The 27,602-nt window shown below is 37.4% G+C and overlaps 1 long non-coding RNA gene across 1 annotated transcript in view; it reads right to left on the bottom strand.

The window, feature by feature from the left end:
• Positions 1-7,699: 7,699 nt before the first annotated feature.
• The window catches only part of LOC106993722 (uncharacterized), a 37,723-nt gene continuing 17,820 nt past the window's right edge, over positions 7,700-27,602 (bottom strand). Inside the window, exons 4-6 of the long non-coding RNA XR_013405050.1 lie at positions 21,661-21,832; positions 20,596-20,797; positions 7,700-8,042 (exon numbers count right to left, since the gene is read on the bottom strand). This is a non-coding gene — a long non-coding RNA (uncharacterized LOC106993722). The remainder of the gene's footprint in view (positions 8,043-20,595; positions 20,798-21,660; positions 21,833-27,602) is intronic.

Here is a 27,602-nt window from a genome sequence, read left to right on the forward strand (position 1 = left end):
TCTGGAACAAAGGTGTAAAACTGGAAGTGGCTTCTCTCTTTATTTCCCCTAATAACCCAGCCACAATATTTTCACTTCTTGTCCCCAAAACTTCAGTTTCTGCCTGTATAAAGTACTTAATAACAATGATGCTTTCATCTGGAGACACAACTATTGTTCCACTGAATTGGAAGCCGAGAATTCCACCCGGTCACTGAATTTTTTCTGCCACCAAACTCATAGGCAAAGTAGTGGATTACTATTCTGACTTGAATAATTGATTCTAATTATCTACAAAACAGAGGCATGGAGGAGATGGTCTGGAGGTCAGAGGTTTCCTCAAGACACTTCATGGTATTGTTATGTGCAGTAATAACATTTAATAGAACATTAAATACAAAAACCCACTTTAGGCAAGAACACTAACACAATCGTGTATTGTTTAACAACAGGGATGCATTCTGAGAAATTCATTATTAGATGTTTTTGTCATTGTGTCAACATCATAGAATGTACTTACACAAACCTAGATGGTATAGCCTACTGTACACCTAGGCTATATGGTATAGCCTATTGCTCTTGGGCTACAAACCTATACAGCATACTGCTGTACTTAATACTGTAGGCAATTGTCATGCAATAGTAGCAATGGTTTGTATTTATGTATCTAATCATAGAAAAGGTACATTAAAATGCAGTATTATAATTTTATGGGACAACCCTCACACATGTGGTCCGTCGTTGACAGAAATATCATTATACAGTGCATGACTGTACTTCAGATCTTTCTTGAATGATGATTCAGGTCACCATATAAAGAACCCCAATACACTGAGGTACTAGCTCAGGGCAAAGGGAACATGGAGTGGGCAGTAGAGGAAGAAATTATGACATGTTACCACTTGAAAAATAGGGATTGTGGTGGGAAATAACAGGGTATTTTTCTTGCTTATTTGATTATGTGGATATTTTTACATCAACCATTTTCCCACTTTCTCTTTCCCATACTGTCTATTACAAGGTGTGTTAAAGATGTTAATGGCAATTAATACTGTAAATTTAATCTTCAAGTTACAGGATATCAAAGGGAAATTATGACTGAGATTAAAAAACAGAACATTATCCAAATATGAATACATAATAGGCATCATTGAGAAAAAGGTAGGCATGTTTTTGGTTGATTAAAGCATAATCACACCATGCTGGATAGAATCAGAGTATTGTTTTCATCACTGCAATCCGGAAGCCTACAAACAGCTACAAAGGTAAATATAAATGCCAAGTGGAAAAGGTGCATTGAAGAAGAGAAGTTGAGAACTATATTTCCCAGAATCTACTTTCCTGTGAAATGCAGATTCTGGTCTGTTAAAGAGGGGTATCAGAATCAGATTTAGAAGGAAGAAGAGCAACATCTCCAGGAAGGCGAGATGGATGTTTGGGTAGACCTTGAATGGGTGTGAGGTTCAAAGCAGCTGTATTATACCCAGAATACATAAAATGACTTCTGTTTTCCTGACTGAAGCTTGACTGATTCAGTGAGAAAATAAAAATGTCCTCCTCCCAATTAAGAATAAAATGCTTATTCTTCATCAACTTTCCTCCAGTCTTAACTCTGGAGGCATTTTAGTTTGTGATGCTGGAAAGCAGAGTAGTTTCACGGTGGATGATAAAAATAGCTCTAAACAATTACTTTGCCCTTAAGCAGCTTTGAAAACAGAACATATACATTAAGAGAAAATAAAAATATAAAGTACCATGACCTAAAAGTCAAATGAGGGTATGAAGGAACTCTGTTCAGAATTTCAGAGAATAGCACAGATCTGTCTCTTGCTACGGGACTCTTGCATGCACCTTCTCCACTGCCTGGAAATGTCTCCATGCGGCCAGTTCTTTTGCATTCTTCAGATCTCAGCTTAAATGTTAATTCTTTATAGATTGAGCATACAATCTAAATTTTAAGTTTAGATTTTTAATTATTTTTCAGAGCACCCAATTTCTTTGTCTTCACTGCATTAATTGCTATTTGAAGTTATTTGTCTCCATATATATGTACTTAGCATCTATCTCCTCTATTATACTGTAAACTCTAAGAGGGCTAAGCCCATGTCTTTCTTTGTAAACTGCTTAATAGGCAGTGCCTAGCAAAGAGTATGGGTTTAATAAATAGCTGTTGAATGAAAAATTAATGAAAAAGTGATTAGTGAAAGCAGAGATAGTAAGAGATGGGTAGAAACATGTTTTTTAAAGAAAGACATTGGTACTGATCCAGAGATATTTCAATAATGTGAACTCATGATAAGAGTTTGGTTCCTTTGTTTGCTGAGTTGCAAAAAAGCAGAATGGTGGCATTCTAAGAGTCACTAAAAGACAGAAGGTGGGAGATGGAGAAGAAAAATGTCTTAACTTCCCATAAATCCTTAGATTTCTATTAAGTTTCAGTTCCAACTGATTGTGTTCACAGTCCTTCATTTTTATATCATAACCATAAAATTAATGTATTTTATATGGCATTTATAAAACAAAAGTTCTTAGATACCATTAAAATAAATATATCTCATGTAGCTACACATGGAATTATTTAGCAACAATTACTGTTCTGCAGAAGATTTTTCAATAGAAATTTTTGCTTGATGAATTTATAAACCACAGTAAAATGGACGTTTTGATAATTTTGAGACATATTATAAACACTATGAAAAGGCCTGCCTCCTTGTTTGAAGCTACACTGATCAATGCATTGACCTCTGTCTGAAACTGCATTAACCTTTTTCTACAGTGAAGAAATTTGAGAGCTCTGCTGTTTTTCTTCTTTAGAAACTTAAACTGAGACACAAAACATTTTTTTTTTTTTTTGGCAGTTTGCTTTATTTCCAGGCTTGTGCTGAGAAGAGTCATGTCTACATCTGCATGTAATATATAAAGCTACAGTTTGTGTAACCCAAAATATAATGTGAAAGAAGGACCATTTAAAATACTTAGACCCAAAGCAAATTTCCATGATTTTCACAAATAAGGCTTGTGAATTAATAAGGTGTATCATTTCATTGTTGTAGCAAACTGGATACATTTAATATTTAAAGAGGGAAACTTATACTTGCTTTTTATCCCCCAAATGGACTCTCTCAAGAAAATGCATAAATATTTTTATAGAATCAACTTGAAGAATATGAATATGTAAGTTTTGAAGCCCTCTATAATTACTGAATTCCAGTGGTCTTTTCTGTTTAAATCTAGACATTTCTCTTTAAAATAGTGTGATAGTATTTCTATTACCCAAAAAACTGAAACAATAATAAAGATCAGTTAAATTAGCTATTACATATTTGGTTAACAACATTAAATCTATAGTTTTAAAATTATTTTTATTTACTTTTGTATATTGAATTAAGTTACCTTTCTATTACTGTCATTTAAAGAGCTTAAAGTTTCCATAATTTGGGAGGTGGGTGGATCACCTGAGGTCAGGAGTTCGAGACCAGCCCAGCCAACATGGTGAAACTCTTGTCTCTACTAAAAACACAAAAATTAGCTGGACATGGTGGTGGGTGCCTGTAATCCTAGCTACTCAGGAGGTTGAAGCAGGAGAATTGCTTGAACCCGGGAGGTGGAGATTGCGGTGAGTCACGATGGTACCACTGTATTCCAGCCTGGGTGACAGAGTGACACTCTGTCTCAAAAATAAATAAATAAATAAATAAAATAAAGTTTACATAATTTGAACAGAGAGAAAACTGGCAATATTATATCAGGAAGAAAATAAGGTCATTTGGATCACTACCATACCACTTCTAATTAATTCCTTCCAAAATGCTGCCTCTATTGTATCTGTCAACTATCGCCAGAAATTTTATGTAACAAGCAAGCAAAATGTTAGAGTCATTTAACAACAAGAATTCATTTCTCTCACTTGTAAGTGTGCTGGGTCTGCTCATGTAGGCTGGATTTGCCTGGGCAGCTAGACTATGGCTGTGGGGCTGACTGGGCTTGCTAAGGCAGCTCTTCTCTGTGTGTGCTCAGTCTGGGGGCCATGATGCAGGCAGAGGAAGTTGTTTTCATGGCAGTGACAGGAGCGCAAGAAGCAGATTGGAAGCAGGTGAGGCCTCTCAAGAGCTAAACTTGGAGGAACTGGCACACTGTCCCTATGCCCACATGCCTTTGACTGAAGCAAGTGTGTGGCTGAGATCAAAGGTCAAGGATGTACAAATTGTATTTTTGTGAGAGGAGCACAAAGTTGCATGGAAAAGAAAATGAGAAGAGACAATAATAGCTAGCAGCCACAGTGTCCAAGGCAATTTTCCATTACAATCATGGCTATCCAAGGCTCTTTGGTTACAATGGCAGGAGCAGCAGCAGTGACAAGATGATATAAGGTTTGTTGTATGAAAATAGTTCAAATGTTAAAATTAATAATGGCTTAACTAAAAATTTAGAAATCAGTTAGCAATATGCCTAAGATAGTGTTAAGTATTGTTTGTCAATGGGTGTTTTTCTATTAAATGGAGACCACTGGGCCCAGAAGAAATAAAGCTTACTTTTATTCCCTTGGTCAGCCTGAAATGTCTAGTAATCAGCAAAGTCCTGCAAGAGAAATGCTTCATGTTGGACACTAAAATGTATTCAATTGCACATCAATCTCTAAATCGCGAGTATGGTTTTTATTGTTTTATTTAAAGGTATTTCTAAGTTAATTTCACCTGTTTACAGCTTGTTTATCCTTTCACAGCTATATAATCAGACATAAAATGTTTTTAAGGATATTTTTAATAGTAAGTTAGATCTAATAAAGGTTTTTTAGGATATTATTAATGATGTAGGACTTTCTATTTGCATTATTTAATGAAATACACTGACACAGATTCTCATACTTTTTGCACCACTAATGGACTCCCCCAAGAAATGGTGTTCATTTGCCTGAGAGTATAGTTTAGTTTCAAAAACTTTTCTCAGTGCATATCACTGCAGACCTTTGGAATATTCTCTCCTTCTTTTTCCTCTTCCCGTGTAATTTTCAACTATCTCAAATGCAGCATTATTGCACTACTTGCTTATCAAAAAAGATCATGACAAAGTGACCTGACTTTTGTTGAACTAGCAAAGTAGTATATAATATATTTATTCTCAAAATGTGAAACTCATTTTAAAAGGCCAAATTCTGTTTATTTTTTAAAAATTCTTCAGTGAATATTATCTTTAGAAATACATGTGACATTATCTTTAAAAACACATGCAACATAGGGCAGGGTGGGGTGGCTCCTGCCCGTAATCTCAGCACTTTGGGAGGTCAAGGCAGAAGAATCCCTTAAGCCCAGGAGTTCGAAACCAGCCTAGGCAACATGGTGAAACCCTGTCTCTACGAAAAATCCAAAAATTCTCCTGGTATGCTGGCATATGCCTGTAGTCTCAGCTAATCAGGAGGCTGAGGCAGAGGGATCACTTGAGCCAGTAGGTCGAGGCTGCAGTGAGTCGTGATTGCACTACTGCACTCCAGCCTGGGTGACAGAGTGAGACCCTGTCTCAAAAATAAATAAATAAAAATAAAAATACATGCAACATAAGAAACTAACAATGAAGGCAACTTATTTATAAGTTTCTAGTATCCAATACAGAATTTTTCATCTCTGAGGAATCTGAGGTTATGTAGCTAAAACCACTAGCTGTCTTTTCAGCTGTGTTATATTCTTAGTACTAATATGACCAGTTTCTGTGTGAGAAACTAAATATATATTCCCACACAATGCACAAATTCTTCCACATTTTTTTTCTGATAGGAATTCTGAAGCAAAATGGTTGTTCATAAGGTCAGATTTCTGTCTTGCTATGATTCATTTGTTCAGGCAGTCAGTGCTTACATTCAGCCATCCTGCACTGATAAGACCACACCCCCTATTAAAATAGAAAAAGACTGTCCTGAGCCCTTGAGAATCCTGCTTTCCTCTCCATGGTTCCCTCAGGACCCTTCAGTTCTGAGACTGAATGTCACCCTGTGGCATTTCAGTGTGTTCTGGCACCTTTTCCCATACTAAGATATAAGGGATCTATGCTGATTTTTCAACGCTTATGCCACACCAATTCTATTTATTTATTTATTTAGAAACGGAGTCTCGCTCTGTCGCCCAGGCTGGAGTGCAGTGGCATGATCTCGGCTCACCGCAAGCTCTGCCTTCTGGGTTCACACCATTCTCCTGCCTCAGCCTCCCGAGTAGCTGGGATTACAGGTGCCTGCCACCACGCCTGGCTAATTTTTTGTCTTTTTAGTAGAGACAGGGTTTTACCCATGCCACACTAATTCTTAAATGTCTTTAATAGCATCTTTGCAGGCATAGGGAGAAAATGTTTAGAAATCAATTGGGTCTTAAAAGGAAATAGGAAGAGATAGATTCAATTTCAGGAAGAAGCAAAGTGGTAGTGAAAAAAAACACGGTGAATATGAGAACTCCCATTGAAGTCAGTGTTCAGTTCACATAAGGCTCTGTCACTGGGTAGTTGTGTGGTTTTGGTAAGAATTTAACCACACACTGAGCCTCAATTTTCTCATCTTTGAAACCAGAATGAGAATACCCATTTTGCATAGGGTAATATTTAAAACAGGAGGTAATATTTAACTGTGTCTGGCCCTATCTTAAGCATTTAAGAAATAATACCATCTATAATCATGGCTGTGCTCAATATAACGGAGCAAGTCGAATTAGCATCTCCAGACTTTGTTCACTTATTTTTAGTTAGTACTCTGAATACAGCTGCTGTAATAAGCACTGATAGCATAGGGGGCTCTGGTTCAGTGCTGAAGAACTTAGCATCCAAGGTTGAACATAAAGAATATCCTATTTATTTCTTCTAACTTGCTACAGGGTGTTGGCACTCTAGTTGTCTGTGGATAAACTTAATATCTTGATTAGTTCTCCTGAGAATGCCTCTGGAAACTGTTATGTGAAGTGGAAGGTGGAAGGCTGGCTAATACCTATGGTGGCTTCGAAATAGTCTGCTGAGGTCTGGTAGCTTGGAATTGTCAGACATTTGTTACCTTGACAACCACAGACAGCACAAGCCTGGGTTTTGAGTGACTTTAGATTCCTTTGCAGTTCCTTCTGGGGATGAATGATTTGTATGTCTAATCAATGAATGGCAAAAACATGTTATTTAATAAGATTAATGAAGCTCACATAAAGCATTCTGTACACTAAGTCCAATGGCATGGCTTCCTAAGAAACGTAGTTAACATTCTTTAGAAATGCAGTTAACATTTCTGGAATGTAGGCCTCAGGGAGAACCAGAGCCTCCTTTAATACGAGGTGAAGCTCTAGGCAGGGGTTACAATGCCACTTTCAGTTGACTCTGCTATATAGTCTCAGAATATGTCCTGAGCCTTATGAGGAAGAACTTTTTCCTCCATTTTCCTTTTATTCTCTTAATTGTTGATGATCTGGATAACACTGGGATGATTTCTAGACCTAAAACTTCCTTTAAATAAATCAATCCTGACCGTATATTTTTACAAGAGGCTAGGAAACAATGAAAACAAGTATTTGTTTGTTTGTTTTTGGTATTTTTGTTCTGCTTAAAGAAATTCTGGAATATAATTTTTCTTTCTAGAATGTTTTTCACGTTGTTCTCTGTTCCTGTCACAGTCTGGCCTCATCCTCCAACCTCAGGTTCACCTTCATTCCTTTCGATCGGACTCTAACAAACCTCAGTCTATAAACAGAGATCTACTCTCCATGTTTATTTATCATAGTAATTTATTTCTTGGATGTTGTATTGGCAATTTATTGCTATCTAACAGACTATCCCAAAACTTAGCAGCTTAAAACAACTGGGGGTGATTATTTCACACAACTTCTGAGAGTCTGGAATCTGGAGTGTCTTATTGGGTGGTCTGGTTCAGTGTCTCTTATGAAGTTGCAGTCACTATCAGTTGGAGCCACAGGCTATAAGACTTGACCAGGACTAGAAGAACCACTTCTAGTTTCACTCGTGAGGTTGTTGGCAGAAGTCAGTTCTTTGTTCCATGGCCCTTTCCATAGGACTGTTTTCTCAATATGGCAGCTGGCTTCCCCTAGAATGAGCTGTGGGAGAGACAGCAAGAAGCTTTCTTTTATAATCTGACCTTAGAAATGACTATTACTTATGCTTTCTTCTGTTCACACAGACCAATCCTAATACAATGTGAGAGGGGACTACATAGGAGTGTAAATACGAAAGATAGGTCATGGAGAGGACACATATATTTTCCCTTCTCAGTTTGCCAAAGTGTGGAAACATAATTACAATGAATGTAAGGTTTTCCTCAACACTTATTCCTGGAGCTGTGTGTGAATCCTTATGTAGTACCAAGTCTAGATTTGGTTTTTGTTTTCTTGTTTTGTTTTGGAAGAGAGAGGATGTTTAAAAGGGCAGGTATATCTGATTTTTGGCATTATTATATAGCCAACTTGAAAACTGATGATAAGTTATCATGGACATTGTTAGTACATCTCTCACTTAATGTTCAGCAGGAATGCCATCTTTCATTCCCCCAAAGTATTAGGATACCCATAAGCTCCCTATATTCCAAATGGAGAGTGGGATGGATCCAGGTCTTCACTGTCCAGTATGATAGCTACTAGCCTTACATGGCTATTGAGTACTGGAAATGCAGTAGTCAGAATTGACATGCGCTGTGTAATACACATCTATTTTAAAGGCTTTGCCAGAACACAAAGTAAAATATCTGTATTGATTACATACTGAAACAGTGTTTTAGTTATGTTGGCTTAAATAAAATGCAGTATTAAGTTAGTTTAATGTTAGCTGTTTTGTATTTATTTTTTTTAAAAAAAAATCTATTGGAAAAAAATTACTTAAATAACTTGCATTGTGGCTTACATTTCTATTGGACAATGTATCTTGGATGGAAGGTAGCAATATAGAGGAAAAGCCTCCCTATCCAATACAGGAGCATGAAGGGCCCTTCACAATTAGATTGTTCTAATAGCAAGAGTATCTCCAACCCAGGAGGACAGAGGATAAGGGACCTGGATATTATCATCTCAAAGAATAGCCTTTAACTGAAACAAGAGAGGACACAAACAAATGGAAAAACATTTTGTGCTCACGGGTAGGAAAAATCAATATCATGAAAATGGCCATACAGCCCAAAGTAATTTATAGGTTCAATGCTAGTCCCATCAAGCTGCCATTGACTTTCTTCACAGAATTAGAAAAAACTACTTTAAATTTCATATGGAACCAAAAAAGAGCCCATATAGCCAAGACAATCTTAAGAAAAAAAGAACAAAGCTGGAGGCATCACACTACCTGACTTCAAACTGAACTGCAAGGCTACACAGTAGCCAAAACAGCATGGTACTGGTACCAAACAGATATATAGACCAGCGAAACAGAACAGAGGCCTCAGAAATAGCACCACACATCTACAACCATCTGATCTTTGACAAACTTGACAAAAACAAGCAATGGGGAAAGGATACCCTATTTAATAAATGGTATTGGGAAAGCTGGCTAGCCATACGCAGAAAACTGAAACTGGGACCCTTCCTTACACCTTATACAAAAGTCAACTCAAGGATCAGGTGCAGTGGCTCATGCCTGTAATCCCAGCACTTTGGGAGGCCGAGGCAGGCAGATCACAAGGTCAGGAGATCAAGACCATCCTGGCTAACACGGTGAAACCCTGTCTGTACTAAAAATACAAAAAATTAGTTGGGCCTGGTGGTGGGTGCCTGTAGTCCCAGCTACTTGGGAGGCTGAGGCAGGAGAATGGCGTGAACCCGGGATGGGGAGCTTGCAGTGAGCGGAGATATGCATCAAGCCTGGGTGACAGAGCGAGACTCCATCTAAAAAAAAAAAAAATCAACTCAAGATGATTTACAGATTTAAATATAAGACCTAAAAACATAAAAATCCTAGAAGAAAACCTAGGCAATACCATTCAGGACATAGGCATGGGCAAAGACTTCATTACTAAAACACCAAAAGCAATTTCAACAAAAGCCAAAATTGACAAATGGGATCTAATTAAACTAAAGAGCTTCTGCACAGCAAAAGAAACTATCACTAGAGTGAACAAGCAGCCTACAGAATGGGAGAAAATTTTTGCAATCTAACCATCTGAAAAACAGCTAATATCCAGAATCTGTAAGGAACTTAAAAAGATTTAAAAGAAAAAAACAACCCCATTAAAAAGTGGGAGAAGGATATGAACTGACACTTTTCAAAAGAAAGACATTTATGTGGCCAACAAACATATGAACAAAAGCTCATCATCACTGGTCATTAGAGAAATGCAAATCTAAACCACAATGAGATATCATCTCACCCCAGTTAGAATGGTGATTATTAAAAAGTCAGTAAACAACATGCTAGAGAGGATGTGGAGAAATAGGAACGGTTTTACACTGTTGATGGGAGTGTAAATTAGTTCAACCATTGTGGAAGACAGTGTGGTGATTCCTCAAGGATCTAGAACTAGAAATACCATTTGACCCAGCAATCCCATTACTTGATATATACCCAAAGGATTATAAGTCATTCTGTTATAAAGACCCATGCACACGTATGTTTATTGCAGCACTATTCACAATAGCAAAGACTTGGAACCAAGCCAAATGCCCATCAATGTTAGACTGGATAAAGAAAATGTGGCAAATATACACCATGTAATATTATGCAGCCATAAAAATGAATGACATCATGTCTTTGCAGGGACATGGATGAAGCTGGAAACCATCATTCTCAGCAAACTAACACAGGAACAGAAAACCAAACACTGCATATTCTCTCTCATAAGTGGGAATTGAACAATGAGAACATATGGACACAGGGAGGGGAACATCACACACCAGGGCTTGCTTGGGGGTTGGGGGGCAAGGGGAGGGATAGCATTAGGAGAAATACCTAATGTAGATGATGAGTTGATGTGTGTAGCAAACCACCATGGCACATGTATCCCTATGTAACAAATCTTCATGTTCTGCACATGTATCCCAGAACTTAAAGTATAATAAACATGAAAAAGAAAAAAAGAATAGCCTTTAACCAAAGATGAACAGAAATTGCCCCTCATGTGCGATTATATATATGTTTTGCACTTTTGTCCAGAAGTGTGCAAGATATGGAGTCGCTGCCAAAATACAGAGTCCCAGTTGCCTGCAGCAGTGACCAGCTGACAAACATATCTTGATTAGATTTTCTTTTCTTCCTACTCCACTATTGGTAATTTCTAGGACGACTTTCCAGACAAACTTCTTTTACATGATCCTACTTACAGGGCCTCCTTCTAGAGAAATCTAATTTAGGACAGAATGTATGAGTGCATGTGTCTGTAAGCAGGAGTGTGGATGCACAAAGACAGAGAAGTAGCCTTATGTATTTCCAGTTAGCATAAGTATTCATGGGTTAACTTGACATAGTGATTTGACAGCCATAATTGTTTTTCTTGTATATCTGCTTTCTTGTCCTCTGGTCCTGCATTTGTGTATCACCATTCTATCCTGGTAATATCTTACCTCCTTCCCTCTAAACAGCATCCTCTGGATGGCTGTGTTCACAAAGTCTTACAGTAGCCAAGTTGGGCCAGGTTCTAGAAATATGGGCCATACGTGACAGCCTAAAAGTTTTCCTTTTGACATTTGTTGAAAGGAAAATCAGTTTTCTTCCTCTGAGGATAGCATGAGAATGACACTTTACTTTCCAGCCTCCTCCTATTGTGACAGGTTGATAAGCACTCTATTTTCATCCTCCTGTTTTCTTCATCATAAATAGGTCTCAATTTATAACCCACATGTGCAGTTTCATTGAGAAGCAGGGCAGAAGGCGCACTGCCCTATTTTAGCTCAGCAGGGCAAGAGCATTAAGAACAATGAAAGGTCAGAGTTACCTATCACAAATATATCTGAATGATAGCATCAACAAAATCAGAATGAGCTTTTCCAGGAAACAGTGACCTTGTGACATAAAAACTATGCTACCTCAATGTCTAGGTTGCATTAAAACAAGCACAGTAATAATAACAATAGCACCACTTCTCATAAGTAAAGTGCTTTCTGATTTGTAAAACACTTTCATAGATATCTTCTCCTTTGATTCTTTCAACAACATTATAAGAGAAGCAACAGTTGTTGCGGATATGCTGGCAAATTATTTAGCAATGCAATCCTACCCATCTCTTGCACTAGCTAATTTGTATAATCTAGTTTCATGGCATTAAGGACACATCCAGGCCTAGGGGAATTAATAAAACTGTGTACAAAACTTGTTTGATGCATGAACACTCAGTCTTTGCAACATTAATTTCAAATGGACAGTTGGCCAACTCACATGTATTTATTGTCTCAGCTCACTCCACCCCAATCTCTATTTTCTTTATCTTCCTCCCATCCACAAATCATCCATACATGACCCACTTGCTTAATTTCTCCATCGATACATTATTCCTTCCTACTAGCCTGGAGCTTGATTTTAACAGCACTCTTGGTAATGGGCCCATTTGGTTTGGTCCCAGGACTGCCTCCTGGGTATTGTCAATAGTTGGCATCCTTCATAGATTTTTAGTGTAAGCCAAGAACTGATATGCAAATTTCTTTTGTCCCTGTGTTGTTTTACCCATTTCTTTGGAAACAGCATTGATAAAGATGCATTGGGACGGCAGCACTGTCAGAAGATTAAATTTTATGACAGAAAGTGCTAAATAAATGGTCTGTTAAAAGATTGAGTAATTAAAAAAATGTAGACACATTGATATGTCAAGCAAGGTAGAAATTAGTATATCATAAAATGATGTCATGCTACCAAGCAGGATGAGCTCATGAATCTTACCAGAGAATCCAGGCATTGGTCAGCATTTCTAGTGGAAGTGTTTGGTTTATGTTTATGGCAGAGAATTATCCTATAATGTAAGCTTCATAAGAGCATGGCTTTGTCCTTGTATCCCACTATGTCACCAGCTCCTAATACAGTGTCTGGTACAAAGAGAGCATACACGCAGTTTTTTAATAAATGGATATCACAATGATTAAATAAATTTGTCTTCTAGTTTATAATAATCTCCTTCCTATTTTAAAGCCGCTGGTATCATAGGGTGTCCTAGAAATAGGCATATTTTAAGGAAGAAATTTGAACAGTCCCTTTAAATTTTCTCAAGCTTCCTTTAATGAAGCAAAGAAAAATTCAGTTGCATTTTGTATTTCTCAGTTAGGAATGGTCTGGCCACAGGGTACAATGATATTTTTAAATACGGGGAAAATAATCCACCAGTTTAATCTGCACAATGTTTAACACAAATATCTTCTCCATTAACAATATGGTGCGAGAGAGAGTCTAGGGGTCATTAGAGGACCTGAAAACACCCTGCAATGTGTTTGTACAAGATTAGCCCTTCATTGAAAAGATGTATTCATTCTCGATATGGCCTTATGTCAGGGTTGCTGGCCTTAATGTGTGGAACTTTTCCAGTTCATCAAGGCAAACGTGCCCAGAGCTATTTTCTGGGTTTGAAATAAAAGAGCAAGCTGTGGTAAGCTTGAAACCTTTGTTACTATTTGTATTCCTCTCTTCTATTTCCTGCTCTCTCTTTTTTTTAATCCACCTGCTTTTTCCTTTGCTTGGTAAACAGAGTTGCCCATCTGACAAATTGTGAAAATATCCCCTCAACCCCTCAGTCACACATTTGGCCTTGGTTTTAATACCAAAGAGTTTAACATACCAAAACATAGGCAGCCATTCTTCTTGGCTTATTATAGGCTCAACTCAGCTATTTCTTCAACAAGCTGAAGGAACCTTTCCTGTCCTGTCCTCTCTCTTCCTGGTCTGGAATTTATTTTCCTATCAATCTAAATCTCTGCCTTTTGTGATAAAAATCTGTGTTTAAATTGAACATTGTTACAGATTTTTGGTTTAGATTTGATGCTGTGTATTTTATAAATGAGTTTGAAGAGAAAGGCAAGGAAATCCTGTACATCCAAGGTATCTAGTCAGTATGGGATATGTTATGCTACAAAGGCAAGTCACACAGACATCTAAAAACATAAGGTTTAGCTCATGCTACATGCCCATTGCTGGTTGGCAGGGAGTCCTGCCTACAAAAGTCACTCAGAGTTCCAGGCCAAGAAATCAGCTACCACCTCAAATATTGCTGGCCATACTACAAGGGAAAGCTAGAACTCTAGGGAAAGGCTTCTCACATTTTAACTTGCATGAGTTCACCTGGGGATCTTATGAAAATGTTGATTCTGAGTCAGTACATCTGGGCAGACCCTGAAAAATCTACATTTCCAAGAAGAGTTCAAGTGATGGTGCTGCTGCTACACTGCCTAGTGTATTTTCAGTAGCGCAGGCCTAACTAAACTAGCAATTAAGTGTTCTGCCCCAGAAGTACAATTTCATCAGACACACTGCTCCTCCCAACAACAAGACAGCTGGGAAGTACAATCCAATCAGATACCCAGAAAACAGAACTGAAAATATTTGGTGAACATCCAGAAACATTAGCATGGCTATTTATGTAGCACAGAAGCAAAATAAATACTTCTTAAATCATTTTTAAGCTAAACTGATCAATGTGTTAAAATGTTAATAAAAACAAATTGGGTAGAGATTCTCAATCCCAGGCTATATATCAGAATCAGCAATGGGGATGTTTTTAATCACAGACACCTGACAATGTAGAGTGGCTCCATGGCAGGGTTTGAGTATATTTTTCTTTTTTTTTTTTTTTTTTAACTACTTAGGCAATATGTTAGCCAAGATTTAAAAAGCACTGACGTAGGAATTCCTAAGCATTTTATTGAAGGTGTGAAAGTACAATTTAAAGAATACACTTGCAAGAGTAAAAGAAAATACTCTTCTAACCCACTGAAAGTTAGATTTCTGGAATAACAGATTAAGAGGTAAAAAAGCAAACAAATTCATTATGTCAACATGCATGGGCATCCCATAAAATATGAGACTCAAAGACCCAATGACTGAAGATTTTATACCTTTATGCCCTCAAATGACTGAAGTTTTATACCAAAGAGAAAGAATAGGGTCTGGGGGCTTTTCTGGGGGAGATGGTGACAAGCCACAGGAGGGTCAGGGGAGAAACTGCACTGGGAACAAAGGCTGTCTTACTATGCAGATGAAGTTTCTCAGAAGCAGCCCTCAGAGGAATTGATGGTAGCTGTGGTTAAAGTCTTTCAGTGGAGGTGTCAGACTTGTAGTCTCTTTTCCTGATTTAATCTTCCCTGATTGACAATTGTATGTCTTCTGGAGGAACATACCTTAGTCAGTTAAGGGTAGACCACAGAAAGCCCTTTCCCTGCCTTTGCTGCTCTTCAGCTGCTCTGTTTGGAGTCCAAAGTGACAAATTTGGAGGTATTCTTTTCTGAACACCCATATATTTGATTATCAATGCCCTCTACCACAAATTTATGAAATGTACTATGAAAGTAATTGTATTTTAATTGAAATTTAATATAAACTTACACCTGTGGCAGAAAATATTTAAATTTTTTCCATTTATAAAGTTTTTTTTTCTCTTTTTAAAATTACTGTAAAAGCCCAAGGGAAGGCCTTACATTTAAGAAGTCAAACATATTACATTATTCACATTGCTCAAGTATAAAAGTGCTTAAGTAAATAACTACTAAATGTTGATTTATTCAAGATTGTGAGATAATTGAAAAAAAGGTGGTCAAGGTAAACTGGAAGGCAGAAAATAAAAGGAAGGAAATGAAGAAAGGAAAGAAGCAAAGGAGTGAAGGGGGGAGACTTCCCCTTTGCAGTCTGAAGATTTGCTGAAAATAAACTGACAAAAGTCACATTGATAGGAGAAAAAGGCATACAAATTTATTTTATCATGTGTGGGTAAAAAATAAATCACAGTAGAATGATTATCCAAAACCAAATGAAGTGCACATGCTTATAAACCCTTCTTCACAGGGGAAGGGAGATGAGGAAATGTAGAGTAAATAATGTTAGGGGAAATGAATAGGCCCAATGCTCAGACAATGGTTAGTAACTTTGGCTACTAACCAATGGTTTGGAAACTGAAGGGGTCTAGGGGAATAGACAGTGGCTCCTGATGAAATAAACTTGTCCATGTGTAGTTGCATTCCCCACTCCCTACAATATGGGTTTACCTAATGAAAACTCAGGGAAGGGACAGAAGGTAGTTGTTTTCTTTGTGGGTGTGCCCAGTCCCTCTGCAGATAGGGGAAAAGCCTCTCCTAGCACCTGCTGATCTCCAAGGGCCTTCATTTCAAAATACTTAAGCATGCTAGGGTGCCATATTTTGGGGTAATATTCTGTGGTCTCCTTCAGAAAGAAAAGAGGGACGAAGCTGACATATTGCCCAGAACCAGAGCAGTAGAGGGTAGCCCTTGAGCACAGCCACGGGAATGAGCTAATGCAAATTCAATTCCAGATTCAGATTGTAATAACTATGAATATTGCTAAAGTGACTTATCCTTGTGCAAGTTACTCAGCTTCTCTAAAACTCAGGTTTCTCACTTTTAAAATGGAGAACATTGCTCTCTCTCTAGATCCTAGGTCAGCTGATTGAAAAAAGTTATGCAAATCTCTTAGCATGGAGGCTAACATGTTATCCACCAAAAAAGGTAGTTACCATTATTTTATTTGTTGACTTGATAGAAGGGAGCTGCCTACAATATGACTCTGATAACACTGATAGTAAAACGTGCCAATTCTCTCTTATTTCCTTGGGAGCCATCCAGTGCACATAGAGGATTTATATCCTTCTTAATAACCTCTGTCATTGAACCGTGGTAATGTTTGGGGTTAAGAGTTGTTATTAACATGCACATAATTAATGAAATGTAAACTAGATTTGTCAGACTGCCCCAGTGAATTAATTTGGATAAAGGCAACATAAGGATAAATAAAAAGGGCATAAAAGAAGAAAAGGATGTCACAATTAGGTCTACTTCATCTGTGTAACACAATGGTTAGGAAAACAGACTCTTGAATCTCACAGAGACCTGTCATTTCCAGCTTCGTCATTAGGGTCAAGTTACTTACCTCTTCTAAGTAAGGATTTCTTCTTCTGTAAAGAAGGTGAGAAAATATAACTACCAAAGGAGTGTTGTAGTGTTGTTATTTCAAATATGGACTGAGGAAAAAAGACAGACAGAATTTCTATATGGGATCCCACAGGTTTTGTGCTACATTGTGACCAAGAAGGCCTTAATGTTCCCCTCAGCTTGACTAAACATTAAGTAGGTTTCTTCTTGATATTAGGGCCCTGACATCCGTTTTGTCAGAGAATTAACCTTAGACAATTATTTATTTATTTATTTATTTTTGAGATGGAGTCTTGCTCTGTCACCCAGATTGGAATTCTGTGGCTTGGTCTTGGCTAACTGCAACCTACACCTCCAGAGTAGTTGGGATTACAGGCTCCTGCCACCACGCCCAACTAGTTTTGTATTTTTAGTAGAAATGAGGTTTCATCATGTTGGCCAGGCTGGACTAGAACTCCTGACCTCAAGTGATCTACCTGCCACAGCCTCCCAAAGTGCAGGGGTTACAGGAGTGAGCCACTGCACCCAGCCTACCTCAGACAATTTTTTATTGTAAATCAGTTCCTGACTTTTTGAGATTTAAATCTTCTGCCAACCTCTTTCCAGTTTTACAATCCAGGCATTTCTTTTTCAAGGACCTGGCAACTATTCCTTTGAAACGTAATCATCAAAGAAGATAGAGCTCCTATCTCCCAGTCTAGGTGGGAGGCTAGGAACTTAACTTCCATAAGCATCAATTAGCAAACACAGTGGACCACATCAGCCTATAGTCCTCTGGTTCTTTTTCATTAGTTCATCCCAGTGCTTAAAAACTCTCCTGCCTTTTGTTTCATTGGGATTAAGTTCAATCTCTCTTCCCTGCTGCAGTTGTCTTGAATAAAGTCTTCTTGTTTAACTCTATCCAGTGCAATTTTTCTTTTACACTTATAGTCTCTTCAAACCAAAGACCCTCAGAACTTTTCTATACTTAATCTTGATTCTTTAGGCCCAGTTGTAAACTAAAGTGAGAGAGTAGATTTAACATTAAGGTTTAGGCTGGGGGCAGTAGCTTACACCTGTAATACCACCAGTTTGGGAGGCAAAGGCAGGCAGATCATTGAGCTCAAGAGTTTGAGGCCAGCCTGGGCAACATAGCAAGACCCTGTCGCTATAAAAAGTTCAAAAATTAGCTGGTTGTGGTGGCATGTGCCTATAGTCCCAACTACTTGAGAGGCTGAAGTGGGAGAATCACTTGAGCCTGGAAGGTGGAGGTTGCAGTCAGCTGAGATCATGCCACTACAATCCGGCCTGGGTGACAGAGCAAGACCCCATCTCAAAAATAAAATAATAAAAATAATAAATAAATTTTAAAAAGAGAAAGAAATTAAGGTTTAGATGCTATCGATTTCTCATGCCTTAAATAGGCATCTGAAAATCATGTTAACTCCATAGTAGCTAGAAGTTACCTGTAGTCCATCATTTATCTGTAAATATTAAACTGTGAGATTTGCCAAATTTAAATTGGAAGAAAACTAGAATAGGAGGCATAACCTTCATGTACTGTCTATCTTCTTATTCTTTGTAGGAGAAATGCCAAGTTCTCAACTCATTTTATTAATATGCATTGAAAATATTAGAAATATCAGGCTAAATAATGAAATATGCATGTCAAAACATTAACCCTTTTTAATTTTTCATTGACTAGCATTTCATATGTTAAATAAAGCTAATCAGGTGCTCTAAAATTAAAGAAATCTTATTTATTACAATTAACCCAACATTAAGAAATTTTAACCTAATATACTTCGTGTCCTTTTGTAAAATTGTAGTAACTAGCAGAAAAGTTTAAGCTTCTCTACGTATTCTTACATTAATTTAACTAATATTTCCAGTTCTCAATTATCACATTGGTAGAAGAAGAAAATGTGAAATATTCTTACATATTCTGTCCCCAGAATTTGTTTCTGCTATAACCTCTGTGACATAACACCCATGCCCCCCTCAAAAAAAAAAAAATACAACCGTTGATAGGATAGTTTGAACATTGTTATAATTTCCAAGAAAATTTAATACTAGATTCAGCACTTTGATCAAGGTCTCTTTACCAAATAAAAAGGTATTTTTAAATTTGTTTATTCTTGTTTTCAGTCACTAAGTATTTAGATTTAGCTAACATTTATTATATATTAGGTACTAAGTGACATGTCAAAGAGTCATATTTTCACTTCTGGCTCTGATGCAGCAGCTCGTGGCAGACCAATACTTCAGTCAATACATTTAGAAAAGCTGGATAAAATGTTTAAAAATCAAATTGAAAAGACCATATTGCTGCTAAGGCAAATGAGGAAGCAGAAAATCAAAAACAAAGGATAAGACGACATTTTCCCCTCAGGGAATCTGCCAGGTTATGGTCTTGGGAAAGTGGGAATCTGAAAAACAGGACAAAGGACCATAACCAAAACAGATAAGCTGAGCAGGTTTTGGTAATTGAATGGGGCTGGCGAATAATTTTTGTTTAGGACACAACAAGTAAGACTTGGGGACAATGGTCTCAGAGTTTTCAGAGATGGGGAGAAGGGAACACTTTGGATATTTTCTTTTGAGAAATATCCTAATTCCTTAAGGTGAACATGGAAAGAGGCTAAGAAGCAAAACAGAAAGCTGCTGCCAGGGAGAGAAGAGTTTTCAGCATACACAAGTATCTGATCAAACAATAACTGGAGTTAGGTCTCCAGCTAGAGACTCTGCAGAGCTATGTCTTAGGAGTGGAGGTAAATTAAAGAGCATCTGAGCCTTATGACCACAAAAAACCAACCGTAAATCTGATTGGTCTTGATTGCATTAAGGTAATCTGTTTCATACTCCAGCTGCCTCCTACAGGAAGATGAATCATTGGTGGTAGAAGAGAATATGGCCCTGAGATAACAATTATATATGTATAATTTCTGACATTCAGGCAAAATTTACCGGGTACAGTAAGATACATGAAAGGGGAGGGAAACAGACAACAGAAACTCCTGTGGACAAAATTGGGACCTCCTGCCAATCCCCCTCCCCGGATTTATATGTTGACAATCTAACCCCTAATATGACTACTTTTTGGAGACAGGGCCTGTAAGTCATAAAGGTGAAGTCTTGATCCTATTAGATTAAGTGCCCTTATAAGAAGAGACATCAGAGAACTTTTTTCTTTCTCCCCCACTGGCACACAAAGTTGAGGTCATATGAGTATACGGTAAAAATATGGCCATCTACAAACCAGGAAGAGAGCCCTTACCAGGAACCAAATCAGTGGGTACCTTGATCTTGGACTTCCCAGTTTCCAAATCTGTGAGTAACCAATTTCTGTTGTTTAAGCCAACAGTCCCCAACTTTTTTGGCACCAGGGACCAGTTTTGTGGAAGACAATTTTTTTCATGAAGGGGACTGTGGAGGATGGTTTTGGGATGAAACTGTTCCACCTCAGATCATCAGGCATTAGATTCTCATAAGGAAAATGCAGCCTAGATCCCTTGCAAGTACAGTTAGCAATAGGGTTTGTGCTCCTGTGAGAATCTAATGCCACTGCTGATCTGACAGGAGGCGTAGCTCAGGCTGTAATGCTCAATTGCCCACCACTCACCTCCTGCTGCGTGGCCTGCCTGATTCCTAACAGGCCACTGACCCATACCGATCCATGGCCAGAGTTTGAGGACTCATGGTTTAGGTCACCCAGCCTGTGACATCTTGTTGTAGAAGCCTGAACAGACTATTACAGAAACAATCCATGTTGGCCCATGGGAAAACTTTCCCTTTTGCCTTCTGAAGGTTTGCTGAAAATCAAACTGAAAAAAAAAAGGAAGATTGATAGGAGAAAAGACATACAAGGTTATTAATGTACCTGGGGGAGAAACACAGAGTGATTACCATGCAATGGGATACAAATGGTTACATGTTCTCCTTGGTAGGGAAAAGTGAAATGGAGAAGTGTGGATAATTTTAGGGGGGTAGTAAATGATTGTTAGGGTAATTCAGTGAGCTTAAAGAACATACAATGGGCCGGGCGCGGTGGCTCAAGCCTGTAATCCCAGCACTTTGGGAGGCCGAGACGGGCGGATCACGAGGTCAGGAGATCGAGACCATCCTGGCTAACACGGTGAAACCCCGTCTCTACTAAAAAAAATACAAAAAACTAGCCGGGCGAGGTGGCGGGCGCCTGTAGTCCCAGCTACACAGGAGGCTGAGGCAGGAGAATGGCGTAAACCCGGGAGGCGGAGCTTGCAGTGAGCTGAGATCCGGCCACTGCGCTCCAGCCCCGGCGACAGAGCGAGACTCCGTCTCAAAAAAAAAAAAAAAAAAAAAAAAAAAGAACATACAATGGCCCGGAATGAAGTCTTTTGGGCTCACAGAAGAGACAGTGGTTAGTGACAAAAGTGCGCCCAGGTATGTTGCCAGACTTCAGTCTTTCGTCCTGTGGTAAGAGTTCAGTTAATGAAAATTTAGGGAAGTGACCAGAGGTCATTATTTTCTTTTGACAGGTCCAGACTTTAGGTAGATAAGGAGACTTCAGAGAACAACTTCATTCTATGCTTTGGGAGAGACAGAAGCACCATATTTTGGGGTGTTGGCCACATCTACATATAATGCAGCAACATTGTTAATGCACAGCTTAGTATTTGACAGCAGAGTACAGAGGATCATTGCTCACATTTTTGGGGTTCTTTGTGTGGCAGTCTCCTCTCTGATATTACATTCCACAATTTTCAGCTGCTTTAGTCTAACCAAACTCTGCTATCAGGCTCTCACTGAATGTAACCACCTTATTCTCCTTCAGTTCCCCTCCTTGCACTGGAGTCTAGAAATTGCCACCATGAAGAAAGCTGGAAATTCAATAGGGACAATCTAATTTGTTTCCCTTTTATGAGGAATCACAGCCCAACACTACTTGTCTCAATAGCTAAAAACAGTCGTTTCATATATTTTGACCAGCTTTTAATTTGTTTACTGTGGATATACAACTTCTGTATCAGATACTTAGGAATAGAAGGTTAATCCTTCCTATTCATGTTAAAAACTGTTATTAAACCAGAAATCATAGTCTAAAAAAATCTGATAAAGCATATCTGCAAAAATTCTCCAGCAAAAGTCACATTAGCAATAAAATAATGAATGACAGAGATTGAGAAAGAGAGCAGGACAAGGATTCCAGCTATAATTGCTTCAATTTATTATCATTTGGAGTTTTTTGCAAGTTCAATAAGGCAAGTAAAATAAATAAAATGAAAACAATTCTAAGGAAAGAGGTGCAAAACATCAACATGGAAAACTACAAGATAATTATGACAAAAATGTAAGAAGACCTAAATAAATGAAGGGATATACTATTTCCATAAATTAGAAAACTCAGAATTTTAACAATGCCAAATGTTGCTAAGTTAATCTGTAATAAATAGTTCCATGTACTTATAACAATTATATTCTTTTCAATGTATTGACAAGAATGGTAGAGAAAATTAAGAGATAAAAAATGGAAGATTTATCCTATCAGACATTCAGATTTATTATAAAGCTATAGTTACTGAAACAGTGTGATGTTTGGCATAAAAACAGGCAAAGAAAATAATTAAACAGAATGGAGAGTTCCAAAATAGATCCACATATATACAGTCATCTGTGATGCAAGTGGAGAATTTTTTTCTTTTTACTTTGCAAAGCAGAGTATCTGGACTTACATGCACACTATTACCACAAATTCTACACTCAGATATATACTCATTGGAAATGTATCTAATGTGCTCCGAAAACACTTGCATAAGAATGATTATAGCAACATTATTCATAATAGTGAAAAACTGGAAGCATACCAAATGTTTATCAATAAACATAAAAGTTATGTTTGAATAAAATAAATGTATGGATAAAAATTATGGTACATTCACACAAAATACTATATTCATGAAAGGGAACAAACTCAATGCATATGAACAACATGAATATAGCTCATAAACACAAGAAGCCAAACACAAAAGAATTCATAACAAATGATAACACATACAGTTCAAGAACAGACAATACTAATATATGATGATGGAAATCAAAGGAGTGGTTACCTTTCACAGGGGATGGTCACTGGGAAGAAACATTAGAAAGGATTCTGGATATACTGGTTTTGTTCTATATCTTCATTTAAGTGGGAGTTATATAACAGTGTTCCTGTGCCTAAATATCCATCAAATTCTATATTTGTGATTTTTATAGTTTCTGTATATATATTACAATACATATATTACATTACCTCTGTGTGTTTTACACTGCAACAAAATTCATAAAAGCACAGACAGTATCCAAAATATAGTACAGTAGGAAAGACTTGTACTTAGAAACCTATAATATTCAGCAGCATTCATAAGTTGTTAGGAAATCACAAGTTACTGTTTCATAGTTCAGAGTGGGAGAATATTGTTTCCACTTTGGTGGAGGTAGATTAAATTGAGGAGTGAAGAAAGGTTTTCTGGAAGAGATAAAATTTGAGATGGAACTGAAAAGAGAAACAAGTGATTGCTAGGCAGAAATGAGGAGTGGTCAGTCATTTCAGCAAAATAATTAGTATCCCCTCCCTGAAGTTGGTTAGCTATGTAAGAAAAAGTGACAGCCATTTGTTTGGATTATAATCAATAACGTGAAATTAGATTGAAAAGAAATATTAAGGGTAGATTTTGAATGACTTCAAATAATGGAGTAACAAATTTGGATTTCTGTGGGCTCTAGGGAGCAGGCTTTAACATACATAAACAAGAAACAAAGGCATGATCAAAATTATGATCTGGAAAAATAAATTGACCTCAAGGTTACAGGAAAGAGAAGGAAATTTATGTAGCAAGAAAACATAAATGAGTATTATGAAAATTTTATTCATTTTCATTTGGCAAATAGTTATAAAAGGTCTACTGACTAGCTGTGGTAAAAATTAGCGAGCAACTAATTTAGATCACTCGAGTGAGAGGGTGACAAGTAACATACATGACATCTTGATTAAAGAACAATTTGAAAAATTATTTATGGAGTACTACTAATGAAAAGGTATGAAAGTGCATAAGTTAAGAACACGTTCAGCTGCCATAAACCAAAACCCCAACTAATACTTTTTGAAATATATGGCAGTTTATCTTTTCCACATAGTAAGAAGACCATAGCAGATATTGCTAGTGCTGGTTCAGCTTCTTAAAGATGACATAACATCAGAATTTTGTTTTCAGCTTTATTGAGGTATAATTGACAAATAAAAATTGCATATATTCAACGTGTACAACATGATTTTTTCACATACATATTCATTGTGAAATGTTATCCATAATCAAGCTAATTAACATATCTGTCACATCACATAATTTTCTTTTATGCATATGTGATAAGAATACTTAAAATCTACTCTCTTGACAAATTTCGAGTATACAATATATTATTATTAACTATTGTCACCTTACTGTACATTAGATCCCCAGAACTTAACTCCTCTTGTAACTGGAAGTTTATAACGTTTGACATCTCCCCATTTCCTCCACCCGCTGACATCTGGGATCTTGAACTTTTCTCCAACATTCTGAGATTGTTGGCTTCCATCTTCTTGGGTAACGTCTTGCAATAACAAAGTATATGTCATATCTTTGACATGGCCTCTTAATCAATGAAGGTAGGGGGAAAGGCAGTGCCTGAAAATTCCATGAACTTTTTATAAGAAGGAAAAAGGTTTTTCAGAAATCGTCTCATCAGATTTTCCCTGTCATCACTGGCAAAAACTGGAGCACATGTCCAACCCCAGCTGAAATGAAGGCTATGAATATAGAGAATGCGAACACGATATACATGATACACTTCCCTGGCCTCTGTGCACTGCCAATCACAAAACCTATGTCACCAAATCATGATCAAGTCTCTTCGTTAACAAAGAGAAAGTGCAAAACTGATGTTGGTCCTAATAGAGTTATTCACCAGTCACACAAAAATATACATACATATATAATGGGTGGTGCTTGCTCTTAAAAGGCATAAGTAATACGCTTGCTCTGTGAATGTCGTAGGCGGCCACTACATTTAATATGGAAATAACTGCACTTCATATGGAATTAAGAAAATAACTACACTTAATATGGAATGGAGAATTTCTGTCTAATACATGGAATGTATTTTCAACATGTTTGCACATCTTTAATAAAGTTTGCTATGCTTTGCTTCTTCCAAAAACTGTCTTTGCAAGTTTGAAAACACATACAGTAAAGAGGGTAACCTAAAAATGAACAATATAAAATCACAATAAAAACTAGGATTAGAGAAATAGAGGTGATCTGATGAGATAATTATGTACAGAGAGTTCTACATTTTATGTGACTTAACAAGAAATAGGGTTAGTAAAGGATTTCTTATCATTTGACTTTAAAAGTAAACTGTTGTATTTTGAGAAATAAAGTCATCATCATTGCCAATAAGAAGGAATTATATGAACTGTTCAGTCTTTTTAGAATAAATATTAGTATCAGAAAGATAAAAGATAAATTATGTCCTTAAAAAGAATAGCTTCCGATAGGCTAAGTTTTTTAGGTGTAATGAATTTCCCATTATTTTCTTCAGGCCTCATTACCTATAATTGATTATTTTACAATTTTTAAAATGCTTTTAAGGCTCTAGTATGGCTATGTCTTTAATTGTAATCTTCCCAAGATTTCTTTAGTATATTTTTACTCGAGATAGGGACTATGTCTGCCTTGTTTCCCATCATATTTCTTTTTTTTTTTTCTTTTTTTTTTTTTTTTTGAGACGGAGTCTTGCTCTGTCGCCCAGGCTGGAGTGCAGTGGCCGGATCTCAGCTCACTGCAAGCTCCGCCTCCCAGGTTTACGCCATTCTCCTGCCTCAGCCTCCCGAGTAGCTGGGACTACAGGCGCCCGCCACCTCGCCCGGCTAGTTTTTTGTATTTTTTTTTGTAGAGACGGGGTTTCACCGTGTTAGCCAGGATGGTCTCGATCTCCTGACCTCGTGATCCGCCCGTCTCGGCCTCCCAAAGTGCTGGGATTACAGGCTTGAGCCACCGTGCCCGGCCCCATATTTCTATTATACATGGAAGTCAATCAATAAATATTTATTAAATTAGTCTGTGGGATAAAAATAAGAATAAGAACTATTGCTCTTTTTTCTCAACATCAATTATAAAATACATGTTAATTAATATTAATACTGATTTTTAAAAATACACAAATATTCTACATATGAAAATTTTTGCTATTAACCCTCTCTAAAAGTTGCAGTCAGAACATGCCATCTTAAATGGTTTGTGTTTCCTTTTCCTCTGATATTCCAAAGTACCCAGAATGGTGTCTCCCACATCCTGCATCATTCAGTGTATAATTGATGTTCTCATGAACAAAGAGATTCCTAAGGACAGTTGAAGCAATATTACTTTGGTACCTTATTTCTGGTTATCTGAATGTTGGGATAGAATTTATTGAACCTAGATAAAGAAAAGATTTACATGCCTATTAAGCTATCTTTCTTAAATATTAGATGTTCCAAGCAGTCTTTGAGAAATGCTGCGTCTCGGCTTATTCATAGTTCTATTCTGAAATTAGTGACTGAGTGCTGGATTATTGATTAACAAGAGATTTATATGTTTTAGAAACAAGCTGAACAAGAAGTTGCATTGGACATTTTACTGTCAAAGTTGAAAGGCTGACTTTTTTTCTTGACCAGACAGAGGGCAGTCACCCTTTTTCACAGAGGTAGCCTCCAAGGATATTTGCAACCAGTCCACAGGTTTCTCCGCAACAGAGTTTTGAATCTGTTAAAGTGTTTGAAGAGTAAACAAATTGAAACTCCAGATTTCTGTATAGCACTTTATGACAAATATCATTTTGGCATGAAAAACTTTAGTGGTAGGTGGTTACCACTCAACTAGACCATGGGTGGGTCCAAACCTAGTGCCTGAGTAATGTAACTGCATCATAAGTTTTCTACACTTTTTAGTGTCTTATATTATACTCAAAAATGTAATGTATTCCATCACATTAAAAACAAAATGGAGGCCAGGCACGGTGGCTCATGCCTGTAATCCCAGCACTTTGGGAGGTTGAGGCGGGCAGATCAGCTGAGGTCAGGAGTTTGAGAGCACCCTGGCCAACGTGGTGAAACCCTGTCTCTACTCTGGAGGCTGAGGCAGGAGAATTGCTTGAACCCAGGAGGCAGAGGTTGCAGTGAGCTGAGATCACACCACTGCACTCCAGCCTGGGCAACAGAGCGAGACTCCACCTCAAAAAATAAATTAATTAATTAAATAATAAAATAAATAAAAATTAGTGAAAAAGGAGATGTGGCTAATGAAAGAGAATTAATAGTATAATTGTAATATCTTGAGCCCAAGCATAAGTAGAATGATGCTTTTGACAGAAATAGGAAACTTCAATCCATTTCAGGATTACCTACCTGCATTGAAGTATGAAATTTTTGTTTTGAAATTGCGTGAAACATGAATTAAGCAGACATCTATTTAAGAAGTGAAAGAGAGTGTGCACCAGATCCTAAGTAAAGCATTTCATCAAAACCAGTCATCAAGGTAGAGTTCTGGGAAAGTGAGAGGAGAGATCCAGGTCAGTTCACCTAATCCT

Source organism: Macaca mulatta, chromosome 15, assembly GCF_049350105.2.
Source record: "Macaca mulatta isolate MMU2019108-1 chromosome 15, T2T-MMU8v2.0, whole genome shotgun sequence".
Taxonomy (NCBI): domain Eukaryota; kingdom Metazoa; phylum Chordata; class Mammalia; order Primates; family Cercopithecidae; genus Macaca; species Macaca mulatta.